The sequence below is a fragment of the Onychomys torridus genome, unplaced genomic scaffold, assembly GCF_903995425.1.
Source record: "Onychomys torridus unplaced genomic scaffold, mOncTor1.1, whole genome shotgun sequence".
NCBI lineage: Eukaryota > Metazoa > Chordata > Mammalia > Rodentia > Cricetidae > Onychomys > Onychomys torridus.
Window position 1 is genome coordinate 34,001 of NW_023413649.1, and position 27,309 is coordinate 61,309.

Here is a 27,309-nt window from a genome sequence, read left to right on the forward strand (position 1 = left end):
TCATAAGCATCTTTAAATTAGGAAAGTTTTCTTCTATGATTTTTGTTGAAAATATTTTCTGTGCCTTTGATCTGTGCCTTCTTCTTCCTTTATTCTTATTATTCTTAGATTTTGTCTTTTTATAGTGTCCTAGCTTCCCTCAACGTTTTGTGTCAGGAATTTTTTATATTTCACATGTTCTTTGACTGTTGTACCAATTACTTTCAGTCTGTCTTCAAAGCCTTCTTTCTTCCATCTTTTGGATTGTATTGGTGGAACTTGCCTCTCTAGTTCCTCTGCAAATTCCAAAAATATTCTCGCTTAGTGAACTTTTAAAATAAACATTATACACTTTTACTGAATTATGATATATTTTTGTAGGATAGAAAAGGAAAATGAATGATCTATGGAATAATAAATATCAAAATGTTTGACATATGAGGAAAGAAATATAAAATTGAAGACATTTTTGAAGATTTAGTAATCATAATAGAATATGAAGCTATGGGAATATACCATTGAATGGTACTGTTAGATGGTTGTCAAAATGTAGACTTAAATGAAAAGTGTTATATTAATATAATAAATAATGTGAGGAAATTCAACTAGCCACAGAAACACAACTGATAGCCACAGACATAAAATTTAGGGTTAAACACGTGTCACAGGAGTACTGAGTAGCTGGTTCAGCAGGTGCAAGCATTTCCTGTGTAAGCATGAGGACCTACATTTGGAACCCCAGCACTCTTAAAACAAAACTGAAAATGGCTGCACATTCTCATAATCTCATCACGAGATGGAGACAGGTAGATACCCAAACTGTCAGTGGGTAGCCAGCTCTCCTGAAACGACAATCTTCTGGTTCAGTTAGAGATCCTGTCTCAAGGCAACAACAAGAGTGACAGAGGAAACATCTGATGTTCCTCCTTGGCATTTCATGTGCACAGGAAAATTGAAAACACTCATTTGCACATAGCACGCACACATGCACAAACACACACTATTGCGCACACACAATATCACAAGACTAACTGACTAAATGAGACTTAATGGTGATATTTAGATAGTTGAATAGAGCAAAGTGGAAGGATGGCAAGATGCTTTAAGAGTATGGCCAGTATGGTATTTTATCTGCATAGTGATAACTTATAAAGTGAAATATTTATGATTTTTACAATCCTTTAATACATTCTTATGTCAAAAAGCCATCACAGTCTTCTCTTGGAAAGAACCACCCACCAATATTTCCACATTCATCCATAATTTAGGCTTTCTAAACAGAGTATTAAAACTGATTATCTTGGATAAAATATTCTTAAGTAGAAAACATCCTGTGTTGGTCAACTACTGCTCACTGAAATTAAATATCTGAGTCCATTGGTTTTCACATACATTTCAAAGGTTTATGTCCATGTGTGTCCTTTTCAGTTTGGCAAAGCCATGCAGCAAGAGGCCATGCCCATAAACTCTTCACCTCAGGCATTCAGGAACTAAAGGAGGAGAAACAGCCAGTGGCCAGTATCCCTTACATGCCTAGGTCCCCAGTGACCAAACCTCTCTTCATTTCTTTTATCAAATGTTTTACTGTTTGGAAGAAAATACAGTATAAATTCAAAACTGTAACAATATGAAGGATGATGATCAGGTATCTTCATTAAGACAGACTCTTCAAATTGATCTTTTGTGCCATACTGATTCTCTAGTAGGATAAAATTTAGCAGTAATATCAAGAAATTTCTGGGATGAGTCAACAGAATGAGTTGTCCTAGTATTTCTTTAGGAAAGTTGTACAATTAGCAAATATATTAATCAATGTTGTGAGTAGCCTGAATCAACATTGTAATGGACCAACCATCATCTGGAAAAATGGAAAATTCAAAAGGGGTTGCTTCAAGTACTGACCACCTCTGCTGGTCATTCACTTCATAGACTATTAGATATGTTTCAGGAATCACATATGAAAAAAAAAGACAAAGAGATTAATCTGTGCCCACATAAGAATGAATATGGGTGAAATTATTAAGGCCACTCCACATAGTTAAAAGGGAGGTTTATTTTGTGGGATAACTTACAAGTGAAGGGATAGGTAACAGGATCTGGGAAAGGTGTGGCAACTTCCAGTGGTGTTCTCTGGAGAACTCTGCTTGGTCTACCTCCAGTGCCCAGAGTTCAGGAACCAAGAGAGGCCCCACATCCAGATCCCAGGTCTTCAGCATCCTCTCTCAGCCCTGCCTTGTAAGAGTGACATTTACTGAAGCCACAATTGGGGTTGGAACTTCCAGGTCAAAGCTGGAATGGCTACCCACTACAAATGAAGATTAGCTAAGAGTCTGAGGAGTATGGTAATGATATTCCTGTTTTTGCCTCCAGTTGGTACCCTTTAAAAGGAAACCTATGTGAGCTGATTCAATTTATTGATGTTCTATGAAATGGATAATTCATAAATTTGTCAAAGAATAACACTTAGGATAAAAAGTAGTTAAATTTATTATTAACCATCTACCAAATTTTAGAGAATATTCTTGAAAACTTTCTCTTTTAAAACAACAAAAAAATGAATGAGAAATAATAGGAAATTTGTGTGCTCTTGTTAGTGTTTGTTGGAATTCTTTTAACATATTGGATTAGGTTCCCTGAGGTAGAATTATCCTTCAAGGAAAAATTAATACTATTCTGATAATGCACTAATTATTTATAAGTAAGAACATGAAAAAGAAAAATTTTAATGAAACATGTCATATAAACTTGTTTATACAATGAACAGTAGAGCACTTCAAAATGAAGTTACAATAGCTCACCATGATGTCATTACATATATTTCTCTTCAAATTCAAGTTATAAATAAGTAGTTATCACAGTGGATATCAAATATCCCTGACCTATTTCTCTGGTGAGATCTAAGGGACAACTTGATTTCATGAGGAAAGACATTCTCATATACGTCAGTGGTCTGAATTCCATTTGTCTCCTTCTCCCAGACACTCTCTAGACATAGTTATTTTAATTAGTAGAAAGCAATTCACTGATCAAATGGTTTATATAAGTGTTTTTCTGCCTTTTTTTTGTCTTTGTCTGGTCTTGATTTAACTTTGATATGTGGAACCTGTCTAGAAAATTGTCCATTTCTTTCAGATTTTCCAGTTTTGTGGAGTACAGGTTTTTGAAGTATGACCTGATGATTCTCTGGATTTTCTCATTGGATTTCCTCATTGTTAGTTGTTATGTCTCCCTTTTCATTTCTGATTTTGAAAATTTAGATGCTCTCTCTGCCTTTTGGTTAGTTTGGATAAGGGTTTGTATATCTTGTTGATTTTCTCGAAGAACCAACTCTTTGTTTCATTGATTCTTTGTATTGTTGATTTGTTTCTATATTAATGATTTCAGCCCTCAATTAGATTATTTCTTGGCATCTATTCTTCCTGGATGACTTTGCTTCTTCTTGATCTTGGACTTTTATGTGTGCTGTTAAGTCACTAGTGTAAGATTTTTCCATCTTCTTTATGTGAGCATTCAGTGCTATGGATTTTTCTCTTAGCACTGCATTCATAGTGCCCCTTAAGTTTAGGGATGTAGTTCTTTCATTTTAATTGAATTTTAGGAAATCTTTAATTTCTTTCTTTATTTGTTCCTTGACCCATTGGTGATTCAGTTAAGCATTATTCAGTTTGCGTTAGATTGTAGGCTTTCTGCAATTTTTATTGTTGTTGAAATCTAACTTAAAGTTATGGTGGTCCGATACAATACAGGAGGTTATTCCAAAGTTTTTATTTATTTATTGAGATTTGCTTTGAACCATCTCTGGAGTCAATTTTAGAGAAAGCTCCATGGGTTGCTGAGAAGAAGGGATATTCTTTTTTGTTAGGGTGAAATGTTCTATAGATATTGATTATGTCCCTTTATGTCATTATATCAGTTAGGTCCCTTATTTCTCTGTTAAGTTTTGATCTGGCAGATCTGTCCAGTGGTGAGAGTGGGGTATTAAAGTCCCCCACTATTAATGTTTGCGGTTTGATATGTGATTTAAGCTTTAGTAATGTTTCTTTTACATATGTGGGTGCCCTTGTATTTGGGGCACACATGTTCAGAACTGAAACTTCATCATGGTGGATCTTTCCTGTAATTAGTATGTAATGTCCTTCTTGATATCTTTTGATTGATTTTAGTTTGAAGTCTATTTTGTTAGATATTGGGATGGCTACACCAGTTTGCTTCTTAAGTCCATTTGATTGGAAAGATGTACCTAGAAGATTTCCTGTGTCCTGGAATGCCAGCAGTTGGGAAAATTTTCTCCCACTAGCTTCCCAAAAGTAAACACACAGAGGTTTATATTAATTAAACTGCTCATCCATTAGCTCAGGCCTACCACTGACTAGCTCTTACATTTAAACTAAACCATAATTTTTATCTATGTTTAGCTATGTGGCTTGGTACCTATTCCCAGTTCTGCCTTCACATCTTGCTTCCTCTTGTTCTGGCTGTGACACCTGACTCAGCCTTCCTGTTCCAAGGATTCTCCTCTTTTATCATCTTGACTAAACTTCCTCCCTGGCTACGGGCCAATCAGCATTTTATTTATTAACCAATCAGAGCAACACATTCACAGCATACAGAGTGATATCCACAGCAGAAAGACTTTTCCCCAGCCTTTTATTCTGAGGCAGTGTCTGTCTTTGAAGTTGAGGTGTGTTTCTGGTATGCAGCTGAAAGATGGGTCCTGCTTTCATATCCATTCTGTTAGCCTATGTCTTTTTATAGGTGAATTAAGTCCATTGATATTAAGGGATATTAATGACTGGTGATTGTTAATTCCTGTTATCTTTTGATTGTAATGTGTGTGTTTGTCTTCTTTGGGATTTACTGCTGTGGGGTTATCTATTGCCTGTGTGTTTGTGGTGTATCTGACCAACTTAGGTTTGAATTTTCCTTCTAGTGCTTTCTGTAGAGCTGGATTTGTGGATAGGTATTGTTTAAATCTGCTTTTGTCTTGGAATGTTTTTTTTCACTCTGTCTATGGTGATTGAAAGTTTTACTGGGTATATTGTCGAGGCTGGCATCCATGGTCTCTTAGTGTCTGCATTACATCTGTTCAAGACCTTCTAGCTTTCAAAGTCTCCATTTTGAAGTCAGGTGTTATTGTGATGGGTCTGCCTTTAGAGGACAATTGGCCGTTTTCCTTAGCTGCTCATAACATTATTTCTTTATTCTTTATGCTTAGTGGTTTAATTATTATGTGGTGAGGGGACTGTTTGGTGGGTCTAGACTATTTGGTGTTCTATAAGCTTCTTGTATCTTCATAGGTATTTCCTTCTTTAAGTTGGGAAAGTTTTCTTCTATAACTTCGTTGAACATATTTTTTGTGCCTTTGAGTTTGTATTATTCTCCTTCTATCTCTGTTATTCTTAGGTTTTGCCTTTTCATGGTGTCCCATAATTTTCTGGACATTTTGGGTAATGACTTTTTTGACTTTGTTGTTTTGTTTGACTGGTGAATCTATTTTCTCTGTTGTATCCTCTACATTAGAAATTTTGTCTTCCCTCACTTGTACTGTGTTGGGTATGCTTGCATCTGTTTTTTTCTGGTTGTTTACTCAGATTTTCTCTTTCCTGTATTCCCTCTGTTTGTGTCTTTTTCATTTTTTCTATTTCAATTTTCAGATCTTGTACTGTTTCCTTTACATTTTTAATCGCTTTTTCATGCTTTTCTTGAAAGTATTTATTGATTTCTAACATTTTTGGTTTGTCTTTTCCTCAATTTCTTTAAGGGAATTTTTCATTTTTCCTTTAACGGCTTGTAACATCTTTATGAAGCTATTTTTAAGGTCACTTTCTTCTGCTTCATCTACATTGTGATTGTCAAGTCTTACTTTTGGAGGAGGACAGGGTTCTGGTGATGCCATATTGTTCTTTATGTTTGTTGCATGTATTTTTGCATTGATGTCTGCCCATCTCTTTTTTCCTATAGGTACAAAAGGTGCATTACCTGAGCAAGTTGCTATTGGTCAATTCTGTGCTTGTTGTGTCTGTGTCTCAGGGGATCCGTAGGGTCCAATCTTAGTTCTTGGTCTTATTGGAACTGGCAGATTCTGAATCTCACAGAGCTGCACTTAGCCCATTCCAAGCCAGCTGATTCTATGACTCAAGGAGTCACCCTTGGTCTTATCAGGACTCTCGGTCCAATCAGAGCTGGTGGATTCTGTGTGTCAGGAAACCACTCTTGGTCCAATGAGTGATGGCAGATTCCTTGTCTCAGGAAGTTACAAGAGTCGAAGACAGATGGTTTTTGGGGTAGGGCTTGGGTCTTGTAGATTGCCGGGTCCAATGGGGGGGTTTGGTTGGATTGTATGACTTTGGTGAGTTTTTTCTGCTGGGAAGCAACTGGGCAGATTTGGGGGGGTGGGTTCCCAGGGACTCTCTGGGAAGAAGAGAAGTCACTCATCTCTTCGTCCAATGGGTGCTGGTGGGTTCCTTATCACGGGAATTTACTGGGGTCACAAGCAGATGAGTATTGTGGTAGGACATGAGTCTTGTAGATTGCAGTGTCTGATGGGGGCTGTTAGTGCGTGAGCCTGCCTGTGGGGAGTTTTCCCTGCTGATCAGCAACTGGAGAGGAATTGGGTTGGCTAATGTTCATATTCTTTAATTTAATGAGAATTAAAATATTCCTCATTATTTGTATATGTTTCTTTTCAGAAATGACATGCAAACCTCCTTATATTCCAAATGGTAGCTACTCACCTCACAGGATCAAACACAGAACTGATGATGAAATTACATATGCTTGTAAAGAGGGCTTCTATCCTGCAACCTGGGAAACAGTTGTCAAGTGTACAAGTACTGGCTGGATTCCTGCTCCAAGATGCAGCTGTAAGCTTTATTCACACCTATATTCCTCATAATCCTGAAATCACACTTTTCAACATGGACAAATGGAGATGAGTAGCAAATGTTTGACTTTTTTGTTTGCATACAACTTTTAGAAACACTTTACTTTTTAAAGCAAGTAATATTTTAAGTAATAATAGTAATTTTCCTTTTGAAAATAGATTCTTTTCTCATACAACATATTCTAATTATAGTAATCTCTCCCTCTCATCCTCATACTTTTTCCCAAATTCCCCTCATCCCCAGATCCACTCCCTTTCTGTCTCTCATTAGAAAAGAAATGTCTTTTAAGAGATAACAACCAAACATATCATAATATATTATAATTAAAATGAAGTAAAACCTATCATCTCAAAGTTGGAACTGAACAACAGGCACAAGAGTCAGAGACCAACTTGTCACAGTCAGGAGTCCCATAAAAATGCAAAGCTAATAGCTGTAATACATTCACAGAGATCTGATGTAGACCTCTGTAGGCCCTATGCTTGCTGTTTCAGTCTCTGTGTGAGTTCATATGCACATTGCTTAGTTGGTGGACAGTGACTTGTTTTCCTGGTGTCTTCCTCTACTGTGAGATTCCCTTGGCTCTGTAAGGAGGGATTTGATGGAGACCTCCAATTTAGACTCTCTATCTAATGTCTGGCTGTGAGTCTCTGCATCTGTTCTCTTTGCTGACAGAAATAGCCTCTCTGATAATGACTGGATAAGGTACTAGTCTTCAAGTATATCAAAATAGCATTGGAATCATTTATTTATTTATTTAGTCTACAAGTACAGCAGAACATCATTAGGAATCCATTTACTTAATTATTGATTGATTTATTAATTTATTATTGGTAGTATTCAGTTTTTATCCTAGGTCTGTGGTTTATCTAGTCTCTAGTTCTTGGTTACTCGTGCAGTATTGAGTGTGTGTTCCTTCTCATGGAGAGTGGTTTAGGTCAAATCAGACATTGGTTGGCTACTGTCACAAGTTCTGTGCCACCATTGCCTTAGCATATTAGCCAGGCAAGAAAGATTATAGGATTTAGGAGTGAGGCAGTGTTTGTATTTTTGATAGCCTGCCAAGTACCTCCCAGCACCAAAGGCACTAGAATCTAGGGGTGAAGGCTCTATGTAGGCACCAGGTCTACTTCTCCATATTCAATAAGCTGTGTGATGTTATGCTCTGCAATGGGGCCCCACTCTCAGTTTGTAAAAACAACTCATTTTGTAGCAACAGCCTGGTTCATTTGGGGATTTCTGTGGGATTGTCTGTCTCAACAACTCAACTTAATGCAACCCAGTTTCACTGCTGGAATCCTTGTTTGTTGACAAGAGATGGCCAGTTGAGGTTCTGTATCCCCAATTATTAGGAGACTTTGTTGGGATCATACTCATGAGTTTTAGACAGTTTCCACTGCCCTAGGTTTCCATTATCATCCCTCAAATACCCCTTAATTCCAATTGTCTCTCCCAGATTCTCTCCCTCTACCCTGTCTCCCCTCCCCCTTCACATTCTAGTATCTGAGAGTGTGGTGGCTGTGTTTTACTTATTTTCCTGGTCTGCTCAGCTCATATATTCCCAGGGAATTTGGTTTTGCAGTGGGATGCCTTCTTGGTTTGGAGGCTGGGACAAAGCAAAGAGTGTGGGAGGGAGGAAGAAGGGTAAGATCTGTGGGATGCACAGGAGATCAGAGCTGAGGGAGGACACAGAAGGCTGCCTCAGGTGTTGAACTGCAGAGCTGGGTTTGAGACTGGGGGATTGCATCTTGGGGAGCAGAGGGAGAATACAAAGTATGCAGGCAGCCTTCCTGGTTTTCTGGCAAGCAAGGCCTGTGGGATAGCAGAGGGTGCTTGCCTTTATGGGGGCTTGAGATAATGCAACAAGTAGGGAGAGGGAGGTGTTTAGGATCCACAGGAGATGTGGGCAGTGCAGAAGGAAGGCTGAAAGTGGTGTTCTTTTTGGTTGGATGCCTTGGGGTTGGGGGCTGGAATATAGCCATGAGTGAGGAGAGGGAGATTAGAAGGGGAAATCTGTGGGGTCTAAATGGAAGTGAGGGGGAAATGGTTGCCACAGGTGTTCTGCTGAAGAACTGAGAATGAGGCCAGGGGTTTGGATCTTGGGGAACATAGTGAAAGAAAAGATCTGCAGGCAGCCTACCTGGTTTTTCTTTTAAATAACATTTAAGTTTTAAGTGATGTTAAAACTTAAGATTTTAAGTAATATTGAAAATAAATTTTAGAAAAGTTAAATTCATAATTTATTGCTACTCAAATTTAAGTGTACGTGCATATGCAAAATTTTCAAAATAAGAAACATTTTCAAAGATCGTTAGCAAACTACTGGGAAAGCATGACATATAAGACTTAATTTTAGTTATTTGTTTGCATTGTAGCAAATATCAATAAAAATATTTGCTTCATAACAAATTTTTATTATCTCCTCGTATCAGTGGTCCAGATTTGAGGATGACTTGGCTACTGTCTCAGCATCAGTGAGGTGCTCTCAGAGACTGCCATGGCTGTCAGTCATCAGGAACCTTTACTAAACATTAGGTCCTATGTCCCACATGTCATACTCATAGGGCTTTGATAAGAGCCCTCAGTTCCTTATCAGATAAGCCTCGGCATAGATTGCCTGATGACAGCTTACTTGCTCTGGAATTACTGATCAGAGAGACAATGGGGGCCCAGAAATTGTCCGTGATCTACTCACACACAATTGTTTCTGGCATGGAAGTTCTTCATGTTCTGAGTCTAGCTCACACACGAAGAGGGAAATTATGTTATCTTTGTTGCAGGGAGTTGCTTTGAAGGACTTAAATAGCTTCTTCACATACACACAGCATCATTTGAATCAAGAGTATTTTATTTCTGATATACTTCTTTCATACTTTTCAGGTTTTTGCCAATCTACATCCATATTCCTTTCTTCCTATCTAGACATTCATGATAAATGCATATCATACTGAAGCCTTGTATTCCTTAAGCTGTGTGTATGTGTATACATACATATATATGTATACATACATACATACATATATATACATATACATATATACATATATATATATATCACTTAAGCTGAAGAAATAACTTAGAAGGATTTGTTTACAGTTTGGGTGACTTGATTTCACTGTCAACTAGTCACATCACTTTAAGCCTGTGAGAGGCAGAGCATTATGTCAAGGAGTGAGTGCTAAAGCAAAGCTGCTTGCCTCCTTCCCACCAGGAAACATACCTATAAAAGAATGGCCAAGGTCCCACTACATCTTCAAATGCATAGCCCCAATGATATGACTTATTTCAACCAAGCTAGCAACTTCTGAACTTTATACCCTCTCCCAATAGCACCAGTAATGAGAAAGCAAGTTTCCATTAAAGTGAGAATTCGGGAAATATATGAGGTCCAAATCCTAAGAAAGAAAAGCAATTTTCAGTAGGAAATATTATTACTTTATGAGAATTGTAAGGGAAAATGATGTTTTTATAATTTTTAAAAAAATAATTATTTGACAATTTTTACACGTATATAAAACATTCTGAATAGTCTATCTCCATAACTTTTTCTCACACCCCAACTCTACCAATAACACTTCATACTTGCCTGTCTTTTTCCCAGATTCTCAAGTTTGAGTTTCATGAATGGTACATGTAGTTTAACAAAGGGCATATGTGCAACACTTGGATTGGTACTGTCTTTTGGAATCTAGTTTAGTCACTTGTGGGTAAAAACCTGAAATCACTGACTCCTAATATTTTTCTAAATCAATCAGATGAAATAGTTCAGAGATGAGGGTCACAGTTCCCAGGGAGTTTACTCCATTCATGCCTGGATGTTGATGACCCTTTCTTGATAGACTCAGTGCAGACATCTGCAGATGTTGATAATTTGTGATTATAATGGCTCTGAATAGGCTGGCAGATATTTCACAGCCATGATTACTATATTTCAGCTGTTAGAATCTTTGTGCCCTTTCATCCCTTTTGAGGGATGGTATAAATGTCTTGTTTAATGATGAGCACACTCTCACTACTCCCAGTGCCTTGTGCATTAACAAGTCTCTACATTCATCATAGTTTACTGGAAAAGAGAGTCATCTCTGATTAATGCTGACAATTATGATTATCTAAGATATGAACATATATAGTTAGAAGATTCTTCAGTGTTATATCAATTTATCTTACTAACAGAATTATTTCCCCCCTAGATTTTTTGTTTGTTTGTTTGTTTTTTTGAGACAGGGTTTCTCTGTATAGCTTTGTGCCTTTCCTGGTACTCACTTGGTAGCCCAGGCTGGCCTTGAACTCACAGAGATTTGCCTGGCTGTGCCTCCTGAGTGCTTGGATTAAAGGAGTGCACCACCACCGCCCAGCCCCCCCTAGATCTTATGAAACCCCTGCCATAGGCTTTTGAGTAGGTTTATAATTACAGGTGTGGAGTCTGTATAGTGGAGGTTCTACATTGTAGATCTGCCCAAAGATATCTGGACCATGGCGTGAATATATCTGAATATGAGGTTTCCCACAGCAGAATTTATGGTGTTTTCCTGAATAAAATAAAGATGACTAATTTCATGAAATACCTTTTCTACTTAAAATGTGTAGTACTCTCTTCTCAGGCAGGCCTCTTCAATTACTCATTTCTTTCATCAAATGATTTGCTATTTTGGGAAATATATGTATAAATTCACAACTAGAACAATACAGGGGATTATGACCATGAATCTTGACTAGGAGAGAGTCCACAAATTGATCTTTTGTGCCATATTGAATCTGTATTACTTATAATCAATAATTATCTGTGCTGTTACTTATGTAAAGCTTTTTGAAAATTAGTAAATATATTAATCAATGTTGTGAGTATCCTGAATCAACACTGTGATTGGCCAACCATCACTGCTGATTGGCCAAGACCTACATCTGGAAATGTATAAGATTCAAATGGTGCTGTTTTATGTACTGACCACCTTTGCTGATCATGCACTTTAAGGAATATTATCCTGTTTTGATGAATTACCTATAGAAGAGACAAAGACAAATTCATCTGTGTCCACATGAGAAGGAAAATCAGCTAAGAGGCAGAGGAATATGTGTATAAGTCTATAATATCCCTAATTTATACCATGTGTCATTTTGTTACCCTTTAAAAAGAAATCTCAGTGTGCTAATTTAATTTTTTTAATTAAGAAAAATTTTTCCATTCATTTTACAACCAAAGATCCACCTCTTCCATCCTCCTGCTCGCCAGCCTCCTGCTCTGTACACAGCTCCACTGCCCCACACAAGATGGCAAGGCCTCCCATGAGGAGGCCCATCCAGTAGAGGCAAGTCCAAGCCTCTCCCCCTGCCTCATGATGGTAGTAGGTTCCAAAAAGCCCACTCATGCACCAGGGATGGATTCTAACATATTTAATTTCTTGATGTCCTATGAAAAGTAAAATTCTCAAATTTTAAAGAAGAACACTCAAGAGAAAAACAATTTAAATTTATAGACCATGTAACAAATGTGTGTGTGCATAAATAAGGAAGCTATGAGATTTGTGTATTTGGGCATGTATTGGAATTCTTTTAACATACTTCATGAGGGTCCCTGAACTAGAATTATAATTCATTGAAAAATTAATACTATTCTGATATTAAAAGATTTATTAATTATATATAAGACATGAAGAGGAAACATTTACTGTAACATTTCATATAAACTTATTAATACAATAAACAATATAGCATTTCCATATAAAGTTGTAAAAATAGTTTGTTCTTTTGTAATCACATTAGATTTCAATTCTGATTCAAATTATAAGGCAGTTATCATTTTGGATATTAACAAAAAACCCTGACCTAAACTCTGGTGACCTATCAGGTATAACTTGATTTCATGAGGAAAAACTAATCCACATACCTCAGCAGTCTGAATACTATTTGTCTCCTTTTCTAGACATTCTTTGTAGTTAGAGTTTTCCTGCCTGGCCCAGTCAGGACAAATCTCTCTTACCCGCCAGTCCCACAGTTGCTCAGACCCAACCAAGAAAGCACACAGAAACTTACATTGTTTACAAACTGTATGGCTGTGGCAGGCTTCTTGTTATCTACTTTTTCTATCTTAAATTAACCCATTTCTGCTTATCTATACTTTGCCACATGGCTTGTGGCTTACCAGTGTCTTTACATGTTGCTTTTCATGGCGGCGGCTGGCGGTGTCTCTCTCCAGCCTTCTACTTCCCAGAATTCTCTTCTCTCTTGTCCCGCCTATACTTCCTGCCTGGCCACTGGCCAATCAGAACTTTATTTACACAGAGCGATATCCACAGCAATTCTTTAGACATGTTATTGTAATTAATAGAAGGCAATTCACTGATCAAGTGATTTACCTCTGATAAGAGTGTTTTTCTGTCTGTTTGATTTTTTTATTGCAAGTGAAACCTTGTGATTTTCCACAAATCAAAAATGGAGGTCTATATGATGAAAGGAGATACAGACCCTACTTCCCAGTACCTATAGGAAAGAAGTATGAATATTACTGCCACAGAGGTTTTGTGACTCCTTCGGGGCACTTCTGGGACTACATTCACTGCACTGTACGAGGGTGGGAGCCTGCAGTTCCGTGCCTCAGTAAGTCAATGTCTGCATGAAATCATGTTTAATTCTATCCAAGAGTGGAAAGACAAGAGCACTTACATAATTATATTTGATTCTCCCATGACAAAATAAGAAACACAAAGTTTTTGTGAGCAAAAGAGACTAGTTTCTGTCTTTTGTGAGCAGTCCTTCATGAAATGAACATGGAAAATAGGGACTATGAGAAGCCTTTATGACTTGCATATTTTATTTATAAAAACTAAAGATAAATGCTGCTTTTTAAAACACTAGTAAAGGTTTTGTTTTTGAATGCCACATATATTCATTTAACTATTGTAAAGATAAACTTTAGTTTTGTCTTTTTTTAAAATAAATGTGTGTATGTATGTTGTTGGTGTTTTAATTTAACATTTATGGTACTCTTATGGTCCTTAGAGCAATGTGATTTCCAGTATGTGGACAATGGGAATTATTTACAATGGAAAGGAAACTATATACAGGACCAGTCTGTGAAAGTCAAGTGTTACCCTGGCTACAGTCTTCCAAATGGTCAAGACACTGTTACATGTACAGAGAATGGCTGGTCTCCTCAACCCAAATGCATCCGTGTCAGTAAGTAACTGGCTCAGAGATCACAAGATGTTCTTGACTCCCCATCCCATCTATATTACCTGTGGCAAAATGCTTCCTTTCAAGTGTGTATAAGTGAATACTGAGGATTCTTGGTAAGTATATAGAAAATTAAACACACCTAATAGACATTACAACAAAATATTGACTAAACTTTTGTTTAGAGTACTATAAACTTTGAAATCACTTTGTTATTTCACTCAAAACAATTATAAAATATAGTTTTAAATTAAACAAATACAATAATAACTACACCCATCATTCATATATTCAAGTAGTAACATTCCATTTTAAAGTACTGCTGATTCTCTCTGAATTCTTTGTGATGTGTAACTGGAAAGGGAATTCTAGAACATTGTGTGTCTGGTTTTCATGTTTTTCTCCAATCTCTGTAGTAATATCTTTGTACAGATGATTACTTCTTGTTCTTTGTTCTTGAAAATGACTGTGTGATGTCACACTTTATTTTCAAAATAAATGTCTACAAAATGTTACAACATAATAGTGCTGATTTAAATTCCTTTCCTTGGGCTGGAGAGATGGCTCAGTGGTTATGAGTACTGGCGGTTGTTGCAGAGGTCCTGAGTTCAATCCCCAGCAACCACATGGTGGCTCAAAACCACCTGTAATAACATCTGGTGCCCTCTTCTGGTGTGTAGGCATATAGGCAAGCAGAATACTGTATACATAATATACAAATAAATATTTAAAAAATCCTTTCATTATCATTTGAGTTTTAAAAAATATAATCCTAAATCAATTTGTAGTCAATGAATTTATTTCTCTAATGCATTTTTGTTCACACATTTGTAATTACTTTGCTGTAATATTAATGAAATCTAAAAATCAATCTGAGTTATATGTATTCTTAGTTTACTTCAGATAGCCAACTTTAAATATTTTTATTAGATGTGAATGACATTATCTTGAATTTTCAGAACAATTTTGAAATAATCATATAAACATATTATCTTCCTATTTATGAATGTAATGTATATTTAAAATTTTTAATCTGTTTTTGAATGCTTGTCAATTGTCTTCTTTTCTGTCTTTTTGTTGATGTTCTTGTTAGCATTATTTTTTGATATTGTCCATAATTTATGTAATCTCTAAGAATTTTTATCTTCTTTGATTCAAATTTTTATATGATTTATATTAGTGACCTGCTTAAAATTTGTACTGAGTTCTTATTGGCTAGCTTTTCTGTCATGCTGGTTTTGTTCATATTTGTTAATTGTGCTGATACATATGTATATACTGTTTTTTCATATTTCTGTCTTTTTATTTCTTTAAGTTCTATAAAGCCAGAGCCATTTTTGCACCAGTCTCTTCTCTTCTCTCTCCCCTTTCTCTTGACCACGTGTGTTTCCCACAGGCCTGTTCACATTTGTCTCTTTCTCTCCTATCTCAATAAAAACTCTTCTGTCGATTAGTTGTGTTTAGGGACGTTTCCTCGCAGGGTAAGAGTGCCAATAACTAACAATGACTTGTATAGTAACTGACTTTTATTGTGGAAACTTTATTCCTCTAGGACAAATTTCTATCAATACAGCTACAGCTCCTCAGGCACTCAGGACAAGAATAAGTCTAGATACACCAAGCTCTTTATCATCTACTTTATTTCTCTGGGATGAAATCCTGTCTACATAGCTTCAGTTCCATCCAAGTCTTTAGCTCATAGTCCTGCTAATTCTAAACTCCCATGGTTCCAGCTTCATCTTTGTCCTCTATTTCTTCATTCTGCATTACCACTACTCTCTACTCCTGGCACTCAGAAAACTCTACCTGAGATCTGCCTACCCTCTACAGAACCTCTGTCTTCCTCTCTTTTCTCTCACCCATGTGATATGAAGTCACAACATGCCCACAGGGTTGGGCTTGCCAGGCAGAACACCTAGTTATTTCCAGTTCAAAATAGCCATTTCCAGGTCAAAACATCCCTGGTGACAAGGACTCTGTGGCTTTGCATGGCTGCAAAAAGCACACATGGCCATGTAATCTACACACATGCCTGGAGTAGCCACATGCGTTCCTGTTAGCATGCAAGACCCACTCTTTAAAAAGCCAGCGCCATTCTTGAACTGGTCTCTTCTCCTCTATTCCTTTTCTCTTGACCACATGTGTGTTTCACACAGGCCTGTCATGTCAGGCTCTTCCTATCATATATTAATAAATAGCTCTTCTGTGGATTTGTCATGTTCAGGACATTTTCTCAAGGGGTAAGAGTGCCAAAATAACTAACACCATGCCATTCTGTCTGCTCTCCAGAAAATGTCTGCCTTTTCTTTCCCTAGGCATGTGGATCTCTGCCTCCTGGGGAATGTTCCTCCACCCTACCATCCACTTTGATATGTAAAAACCTCTTTTGTTCTCAGTCAATTGCTCTGGAGAGCCACTGGGCCTTGAGGCAAGGGGATGGTCTGAGGTTCATTTGGGCAAGAAGCAAAGATATGTGTCTCCAGCCAGCTTGTCTCTTAGGCTCAGAGGTGGAGTTAGTTACCTAGAAGTTCAGCTGGTCTGGAAATACTTGGCATGCAAGAATTTCATAGTAGAAGACAGCTGAAATATTAAAGGTTGGATATCACCAAATATTCATAATAAATGACTTGCCTTTATCAGACGCTTGGCTGGTCAATGTATAGATTTAATACACACCTGAATCTCTATGATACATTCTTGGGCTGGCCACATTTGTGAATATTTTCTTGTATGTCATGGCTCATCTTATGAGTGTCTAAGTAGTTATTTTAGTAACTGTATTTTAACACTCAATGAGACATAAGTAAATATTTGTGAATTATTTTTCTTATGAAAGACATTTAAAAACAATTCTAAGTTTTTGAGAATTTCCTTTTTATAGTTCTTCAAATTTTTAAAAAGCATCTTTCCTTATATTCACCTATCCCCAACTGTTCTCTGGCATGTGTCCCTTCTACTACCCATTCATCTTGGTGTCCTCTTTTCTTTTCTTCCTCTTCCTCCTCAAGATTTATGTATTTATGTTTTTGTGTCTGTGTGCTCTAACTGCACATGTGCCTGTAGGCCAAAAGAGGACATTGGATCTCATTACAGATTGCTATGAGTCACCTTGTGGTTGCTGGAAATTGAACTCAGGACCTCTGGAAGAGCAGCCAGTCCTCTAAACCTCTTAGCCATCTCTCCAGGCCTACCATTTCTTTCTTTCTTTCTTTCTTTCTTTCTTTCTTTCTTTCTTTCTTCCTTTCTTCCTTTCTTTCTTTCTTTCTTTTCTTCCTTCCTTCCTTCCCTCCTTCCTTCCTTTCTTCCTTTCTTTCTTTTTTTCCTTCCTTCCTTCTTTCTCTCTTTCTTCTTCTTCTTCTTCTTCTTCTTCTTCTTCTTCTTCTTCTTCTTCCTCCTCCTCCTCCTCCTCCTCCTCCTCCTCCTCCTCCTCCCCCTCCTTCTCCTCCTCCTCTTCCTCTTCCTCCTTCTCCTCCTTCTTCTAACATCCTACAAAATACAAGTTGTGCTGTTTCTGTATTCTTGCATGGGTGGTGTTACACTGGAGAGTGGCCAAATTATCAGGAGTGAACTCAAAGAAAAGTGATTCTTCCTTTGCCAGAAGCTGCTAGGGGTGGAATTCTATGCCCATCTCCACCCCCATGCTAGAACTAGTCTACCTTGCATGTGTGCAGGCTTTGGGCATTTTCTCACAACCACTCAGAATTCATAGGTGCATCTTCCTTGCTGTGCCCTAAAATCCTGCTTCCTGGTGGTCATTTACTATTGTGCCCTGGGCACAAGGCCCCCATAGATACCACCAGAGACATGAACTCACTGAAATGCAAAAGCAAGGTTTATTGAAGCAGATCATGCTGTTTGGCAGGGACCTCAGTTGAGCACCCTGACACAGTAGAGGCTGGAGGAGGTGCCTGTCCCTCTGCAGGCTCAGTTTTAAAGGCAAAAACCATAAGGTTACATCATTTAGGGATGCTAGTATGAGTACAATTCTGATTGGGTCAAGTTTTAGGGGCTTTCCAGAATTTCTGTTATCTTACTTTGTACTTTTAACCAGTTGTTTGTCAAACTTTATAGACTGCCTTCAGCATTGGGGCATTCTGTGGTTAATCCATTGTTAACAGATAGTCCTTCAAACATCCTGACTTTGTACTTTGACCATCTCTGGCATTGGGTCATTCTATGGTTAATCAGTTGCTGCCAGATGGCTTTTCAAATATCTTGACTTTGTCCTGGGACCTATGTCAGAAGCTCTGAGAACTTTGAAAATCAGGCCTGTTTCAAGCTGGGGTGAGGGGCTGGCTAGAAATGAGGATGGTTTGGTTTGGTTCTTCATTACCTTTTCTGGCTCATCTATTCTTCTTGCCCTTTCCTCTGCAGTGTTCTTGAGACTTTATAGGACAGAATGTGATAAAGATATCCCATAAAGGTCTGAATATTTCAGCCTTATTTTCTGCATGTTGATCACTTGTAGGTATCTGTGTTAAATGAAGTCAACTGCAAATAGAATCTTCTCTGGTGAGAGTTGAGAGGTGTGTTACTTTATTGAAAATTCATCTCTCATACACCATTTTCTCATCTCTCTCCTTCCACCTACTCCTCTCTTTTTCACCCATATCAAATTCGTGAACTCTTCTTTTTTAACTGTGATTTTTCAAACACACACAATACCCCTACACATGCACCCTATGAGTCCTTTTAGTACTGCCTGAATGTACATATATTTATGCCTGGTCATTTGAGATTGGATAACTTAGTGGGTGGGATAATTCAAAGAGAAGATTGATTTTCTTTTCATAGCAAACTTTAATTAAATATAGCTTTTCAACCAGGGGTAGAGATAATGAGAAGTTCCCTACATGCATTGGCATGTCTACTGGTATTGTGCTGAACAACCTTATTCTGAGATTTTTGTGGATGCAGTTTATCTGTCATATATAGAAAGACACTGTGTCACAGAAGACATCTTAATTTTCTGTCTTTCACAAACTTTCTGTTCCATCTTCTATGATGTACTTGGAACCTTGAATGTATATATTTTCTTGAAAATGAATTAACTAGGATTGGTCGACCTACACTCAGTTGTTCTCTATATTTTGACCTGTTGTGGATTTCTGAATTAATCTACATTTTCTGCAAAAAGAGAACCTTCTTTCATGATGGGTGGGAGCAGCACCAATCTGTATTGGAGGATTTATTAAGGCAATTCCACATAGTTAAAAAGAAGGTTTATTTTGGTGTGTAACTTACAGCTATTAAAGAGGTTGGTCACAGGATCCAGGAGAGGTAAGATGCAGTCCAGCTGGGTTCTCTGGAGAACTCTGCTTGATCTACCATCCAGCATCCAGGATCACCAGGAACCAAGAGAGCCAACACATACACATCCCAGATCTTAAGGGCTCCAGTCTTAGCCTGCCTCTGGGGCAGGTCATAGGTAGGTGTAACAGTTACAGAAAGCCTCACTGGGGGTAGTACTTTCAGGTCAAAGCTGGAACAGCTGCTGACTACATATCTGTGAATACAGGACAAGTATTTACAATGCTGCTTAAAATAGTATTGGTCTAGTGAAGTGGTAGTAATAGGTTCTACGCCAGGGTACTTGGCTAGATTTATTGTACCATGCATGAATTCCTGCTTATTGATTAGGACTTGCATCAAATTATACAACTATTGGTTACCACTGATATATAAATTTCACAGTTGTACAATTAAAGAAAGTCTTGCTCTGCTGATCATTGTTGTGCTTATGTAGTCTTTATGCCTAGAGAGGGCCTTACTTGCTTTTCTCCCTTTGCAGGATTCATTTGCTGGATCATTTGTGGATGTTTGTTAATTTTCTGCATCTATGACTTCCATATTCACATATGCAGCCTCTGGGAAACAAGCTTCTGTATATCTTGGTGTTACAAGACTTTAGTGGTGGCATCTCAGGTCTCAGGGAAAAGCTGAAGAACATCCTTTCCCCTGCTCATCTTCTACCTACACGTCTTTCTGAAAATGTTTCTTCAAAATGTTGCCCACTTTTTCTTTGTGGTTTGTTTCCTTTCTAGTAAATTTTGAGACTACTTAGTATGTTGTGGCTATTAGCCTTCTGTAGGCTAGTGTTCTTCACAAGTATTTTCCCACATTTACAGCTCAACTTACAGTCTGTCTTTCAAGAGCAACTGTTTGCTTTTTACCATTCTTATTTTTATTAGTTTTTGAGAATTGCACACAACATTTTTTGATCATATTCACCTCCCTCTCTGAACTCCTTCCATATCTGCCTCCTGTCCCTACCAACACACCCTATTTTTTGGTTCTTAAAAAAAATCAAGTCCTATCTCTTCCGCCCCTCAGCTGTTCTGTGTGTGTCCCTCCACTAGAGCATTGTCAGCCCTCTCCCTGTGACAGCATGCACATGATTTGCACAAGCTGCAAAACCCAACATCTATAGGTGAGGTAGGCACAAAGTCTCACCCCTAACTCTGGCTCTATTGGTCAATGATAGCAAGCATTTGTTTCTTCAAAATAACAAAAAATTTCAGTTATTGTTTTTTTTGTTCTGTCATCTAAAACGTCATTGCCTAAGCCAAAAGCAAATGTTTTTCTAGAAGTATATATTTTACATTTAGGTATACAATCAGTATTTGTGTTCATTTTATGAGTGTGAGAAAAAAGTTTAAGCTTATTATTTTGCATTTAAATGCCTAAATGTTAAAATTTTATTTGATAAAAGATTTCACATCCACCACAATCTTTTGAGTAAAGAAGTACCTTGTTAGAACACTTGCTGTTAGTACTTAAGATTGAATATCTGTATGAATGGAAGCTATGTTTGATAATTTTGTTTCATTTGAAATTTTTTAGACTGGTTTGAGAGCTTTTTCTTTCTACTATAAAATTAGTATTAATTTTTCTTAAATATATACTAGTCCTATGTGTGTGGTTACTGATTTGCTGTTCTTTTCCACAGCTCTGTGTACTTCTACATTTACCAACATCACATGTATCTTTAGTGACTATTCCATTATATTAGACTGATTACCTTGGAACATTAGATCTTTAATTCCTTTCTTTCTGAACAATTTAATTTATAACATTCAAATGTTAAATAAAAGTATAGATTGTAGAAACCTATTGGTGGAGAAGTGTGATGTTTCTATTAATTAACATATCTTATAATGTTAACATTAAGTTTAAAGTATCTAGATCATGGGACATTTTGAAGAATTATTTTGTTTTATGGTCCCTTGCCATGTGACTTTTTCATTCTTTATTTTCTTTCTTTCTTTCTTTTTTTCTTTTTTTTTTTTTTTTTTTTTTTAGCTGAGGATCCTTGGGGACCTTGTGCTTGCTAGGCAATCACTCTACCACTGAGCTAAATCCCCAACCCATCCATGTGACTTTTAAAATTAGCTTGCTTATAAATATAAAATGCCTTTCTGGAATAAAATTAGAGATAAATGATAAAGTCTAATTTAATTTTCATATTAATGATTATGATATAACTGTGTAGTAAGTTAGACCATAGGTTGCTTATAGCACCAATAACAACAGAAAGGTCCTGTGTTATTCTGTAAATGTTTAGCTAGTACATGTTTTCCATACTGAAGCAACTACATTCATTTTAAATATTTTCCTTGAGTGAGTTGTATAGTCTATGTCTTTTAAACTCCATTAATTTTTAATTTGTCAAATTAATTGATATGGATGATCACAATATTCCCTGATGTTTCCTTTAAAATAATTTGTACACAGTAAAATACCTATTTTTTTTCTGGTCAGGTTTCTTCTCAGTGTACTATTTTCTGGAAAATTCCTCCATAATAAAGCCTCCTTGATAACAGACCTCATTAGTCTCTTGCCTCTCTGGAAGAGAGATCTAGTCTGAGGTTTTCTGTCTTCCAATAACAGTCACTGGTAATTTTCACCCAAACTTCTCATTCCACTTCTTGTTTGTGGCTGGCACTCTCTTTTTCTTTTCTTTACAATTTGTTTCATTCCTTTACCAAAATCACAATTCATTACCTTTCCCACATTTGGCTTTTGCTTGATCTCTTGTCATCATTTTAGGTTTTCACAGTTTGTCCTTGCCTTAGGATTTGCTTCCTTTTTCAAGTTAACAAAGTGAAAGTCTTTATGATTTTTATTCTTTTCCAGTCATTTGATGGTGTTCCTGTCTCTTTACTACTTAGTGTTTCCTCCCAATATTTTATCTAATCCTTTATTTGGCATTTATATCAAATATTTAATGTTTTATTCTTTGATTTCTTACTTAGCCATAAACAAGCAAATGTGTGTTCTGAGAAGAAATCTAATAACTGGAATTATACTTTTATACTTTATTTTTTAATTAATTTTTTTCATGGAATATGTATTTATCTGGTACATTTCACAATGAAATATTCTGATGATAAGAAAAGTGAATTTAAAAAATTTACTTTTACATTTTCAAGTTCAGTTATTAAAGATATGAGGAGGAATCATTTTGTCATGAGAAGATTAAATATTTTTTGTTTCTCATGATCTTCTTTGAACATTGAACATCCATTGTATTTTAGGCATGAGGTGTAGCCAGAAGTTTCCCTGTGCCCTTCCTGGTCCTGCAGCAGCTCAGACCCAAGTAAACCCACAGAGGCTTATATTATTTACAAACTGTTAAGTCTCTGGCACTTCTCTTGCTAGCTAGCTTTTATATCTTAAATTAATCCATAACTATTAATCAATATATCACCATATGTTCTGTGATTTTACCTGTGTGCCATTACATGTTACTTTCTGCATGGTGGGATGGTGTCTCTCTCCAGACCCCACCTATTCCCTTTCTTATCTCTCTTCTATCCTGCTTGCCTCTAAGATGCCTTGCCATAAGCTAAAGTGGTTTATTTATTAACCAATGGGAATAATATATATTCACAACATACAGAAAGACATCCCCCAAAATGAGATTACAATGGCATTTCAAATTCTTGAAATTGGAGTCTGTAGCAATGTGTACATAGATTTTTCTAAGATATCACCCATCCACAGGAACCCTAATTGACTAAATAAGTCTAGGTGACTTAGAGAGCCAGTTATTCTCAGATTTAAAGAAAATGCAAGAAAAAAAATATTATTTCAGGATTCTGACTTTCTGTAGGATTGTGGATTCACTTGGAAAAAAAATTTAACACTATTTTAGATGTAATTATGAGTTATTTAAATCTTGCTATATTAAAAAATTCAAACATAATATTATGTATCTTTAAAGGTATGATTTGATTTCCTTGGTTCAGGCATGTGAATGATTTTTATTATTTTAAGTCTTCACGTATAAGTGACTAACAGCTATTTTTAATATCTTATTGTATTGTAAATCCTTAAGCTACTGAGCATCACTAATCTTTATTTTTAACTCCTTTCTTTTTTAGAGACATGTTCAAAGGATGATATCGAGATTGAAAATGGGTTTCTTTCTGAATATGATCGTACATATGCTCTAAATAGAAAAAACACAATATAGGTGCAAAACAGGGATATGTAACAGCAAATGGAGAAACATTGGGAACAATTATCTGCCTCCAAAATGGATGGTCAGCTCAACCCTCATGTATCAGTGAGTACTTCATTATATTCCTGCCATTATTCTGGTGAAGTATAAGAGTTTAGCTTTATTCTCCTTTGAGGTAGCTGGTGTTGTTCACTTCAAAGATGCATTTTAAACTTCAAGAAAAAATATTTCACTATTTGTTTTTCCTTTTGGACTCATTCCTGCTCTGTAGAATGTCAGTTCATTTTCCTTTCCAATGATTTAAAATACCCTATAGTTTTAAATTTAGTGAAGTATTCTTTGACTAGCTGCCTTTTAAAAGATTCTCTGCTTTTTGAAAGCCTTTGCTCCTAGATATAAAGGTAAATTTTTAGGTGAAGATACATGTCCATTTTTTAAATCCCAGAATGTGATAACCTTATAATATGTGTTTACATGATCAGTTAAGGTCTGTCTCAGAAGGTCTACCTTTTAGAAATTTTTCCCAAATATTTTATATTGGAAAGAAAGAAATGTTGCCAGGTATCATCAAATTTTCATGTTTTAATACCTTCAGTCAGTGATAGTTTTCTGAGAATAATTAGTTCAGCTTGTCTTACTTATCAGAAAGCTAGCCAGTGCTATTTTTCAAGAACTATTCAACATAACTTAAATAATAAGGTGATTTAATATATTTACTGCTTTCTTAGTTTCTATGTTCATTTATTCTACTTTTATAGATATATTTAAAGAAAAAACAATTAAATTATTCCCATGTAATATTCATTATATTAAAGTATAATTTTAAGACTTTTGGATTTTCTCATTGTGAAAGAAAAAATACTTTGATATGATAAAAAATCCACCAACTTTAAATTTAACTAATTTACTTTTCTATATTTGATATTACAGATGAACTACTAAATATAGGTATTGTTTCACAAAGGTTATTACCCTTCTCTAAAACAAAATATTCTGAAATTGTCTTTATTTGCAGTATGTGATAAACATAAGAAAAAATGAGCTGAAAAACTATTTTAAAAAAGTTTTATACAACTTAACTGAGTAGTTTTTATTTAATAAATATCTAAGAAAATGATTCATTGTTGGACTTCTAAGGGTGTTTTTACATAGTATTTAATTGTTATCATACATTAACCTGTGGCTGCTTTTGTTCTCATAGGAATTGCTCAGATGTCTATTGACACATTCAATGATATCTTCCATTTTATTTTGCATTAGAGTCTTGTGATAGGCCTATATTTGAGAATTCTGGAACTAAAAATAATAGCACACGGTTTTAAACTCAATGATAAATTAGACTATGATGCATAGGATATGAAAACAAATATAAACATACCAAGGGCTCCATAACGTGTAAATACGATGGATGGTCTGACATACCTCTCATGCTATGGTGAGCACTATTTTTCTGGAATTTTTCTTTTCACAAGCCTAAAAATAATATTTATGTGTTACATGAAAATATGAACTTCCTAGGGTCTCCTTCTGATCAACATAAACTGGCAGGAAAGGACTATTTTGAAGGCTAAAGCTGACCATATTTGTTTTTATTATGTCATTGCATGCATTTATTTATCCTATTATGTGTACATGGTTACAAGTGTGCATCTATGGAGGTGTGCACACCACATTACACATGAAGATGTAAGATACTTGTGAGTCAGCTCTTTCTTTTCATCATGTAAGTCCAAGAATTGAACTCCTATCACCAAGCTTGGAGGGAGGCCCTCTCACTGACTGAGGTGGCTCAGTGGCCTGATAATCTTTTTGGGTGTTTGTTTGTTTGTTTTTTGAGACAGGATTTCTTTGTGTAGCTTTGCGCCTTTCCTAAGTCTCACTCTGTAGGACCAAGCTGGCCTCAAACTCACAAAGATCTGCCTGCCTCTGCCTCCAAAGTGCTGATAATATGTTTTTAAAATAATGTGTTTATGAGGTGTAGATAGAACATTTTTGTGAGTCTAGCACTATGACCCTGGAACAAGAGGTTTTAAATTTGAGGACATATTGGGCTTCTACATAGTGAGTCTCTGTTTCCATAAGCATACAACAAACAACAAACAAAATACCTTAAATTAATTATTCCTTTTATGACCTGTGTACATCAAGTATCTCTGATTAAAGTATAATTGTTTCATTATCATAAAGGCATTCTCTTAGTTATTTAAACTAGGTCTCCATTATCAAAATTATGATTTGAAGTATGAATAAGGTCATGCAAATTTGAATAGTGGAAAGGAAAATGATAGACAATTTGTAAGGAAACAAATCAAAAGTGAAAGGAAAAGTATTGGCTCAGGGCAAAAGGCTGCCTCTAGAAAGAGAGGAGACAGATGTGGCATATAGGAAAATGACAGTTTATAAAGGTACAAGGGGAAACCTGTGTCAGGGTGAGGTGTTTAATTTTATTTGGGCATGTTTATTAGGTGAGCCACATAGAATTTTGACTTCAATATTTTGATAGCTGGACCTTGATAGTCAGCCTCAAGAGGAAGAAGTGGCCAAATAAGGGAATAGACCTTGGTGGCTAGCTTTAGGAATGTCATCTAATAATTTATAGGAAGGCAGAGGCAATGAGAACAGGGCAAGGCCTGCCAGAGCCATGTTTGCCATGTCTGGGTACCACAATCCTTTCAGAAAGTATAGCAGCAGAAATTTAGAAAATTATTGCAGCATCAAGGGTCCACTCACTGTAATTCATTAGGGATTCTATACTGGCAAGGTGGTTCACACCTGTAATCCTAGAACTTGGGAGGTAGAATTATGAGTCTTGAACATGAGACCACTCTGGGTGACAATATGAAGACTTATAAACAACAAAGAGAATCAAATGACTCCCCAAATTAAAAAAAAAAATCAAACTAAACAAATGGTAATTTTTAATTTCTCTCTGATTATAAGCAGTTCAAGATTATGAAATCAGAACTTTCTACAATATAGAATTCTACTAAAATAGAATGCAAGGACAGGGCTATTAGTTCATTAGGACAAGGCTTGTCTACCCCATGGCCTTAAGATCAGTCTTAACATCATAAAAATAAAATAAAATACACTACAGAATTATTTATTAATGTGAAAAAAACCTTTCCTGTGTAGATGATATGCCCCAGATAAGGCGTTAATGACTAATCATCATACAGATACAAGCAGATTCAACTTGATGACCCATGAGTTTTACTGGGGTTACTGAAATATGAGTGAAGGGTAGCTTACAGAACCAGAAATGACTCAAAAACAGCTGCATTGCCAAGGCCCACCCAGCATTGCTAACAGCTCACATAAGCATAGAACTGGAGTACACTGCACAGCCTATACAAATTGTGTATAGCCAAGCAGCGCAACAGATTAGAGAGTGTTTTTACCAAGTGACTCAGTTGATCTAAACCTCTTCCAGGGAGCTGGGCTGCTGTTAGCTTCTTCCAGACAGCTGGTTCATTCTTGAAATCTTCTAATTTTGCATCTAGGCTTGTTTGAGTATCTTCTTTACAGCTTGCCTGGTCTGAGAATGATTCATCAGCTTGGCTTGTTTACTTGGGAGCAGGTGCTTATGAATCTGATCAGTTTCAGGGACTTCCTGAAGCTATTTAGAGTTCTTTACCTTCCTGCTAAAGGAGCTTTCCTGCAGGATGGAATATTTCAACTTTGGATGAACTTTCACACAATAAATTCCAATAGAGTTTTGCAGAACTGGTGCCACACCCTGATAACCATTAACTAAATAAAAACCCTTCTTATTAAAAGTTATTTATGGTTATGGTGAATATGAGTGAC

The 27,309-nt window shown here is 36.4% G+C and overlaps 1 pseudogene; it reads left to right on the forward strand.

Moving 5' to 3' along the window:
* The first annotated feature begins 1,606 nt into the window (after positions 1 to 1,606).
* Positions 1,607 to 24,821, forward strand: LOC118576383 (annotated as a pseudogene).
* The last annotated feature ends 2,488 nt before the right edge of the window (positions 24,822 to 27,309 follow it).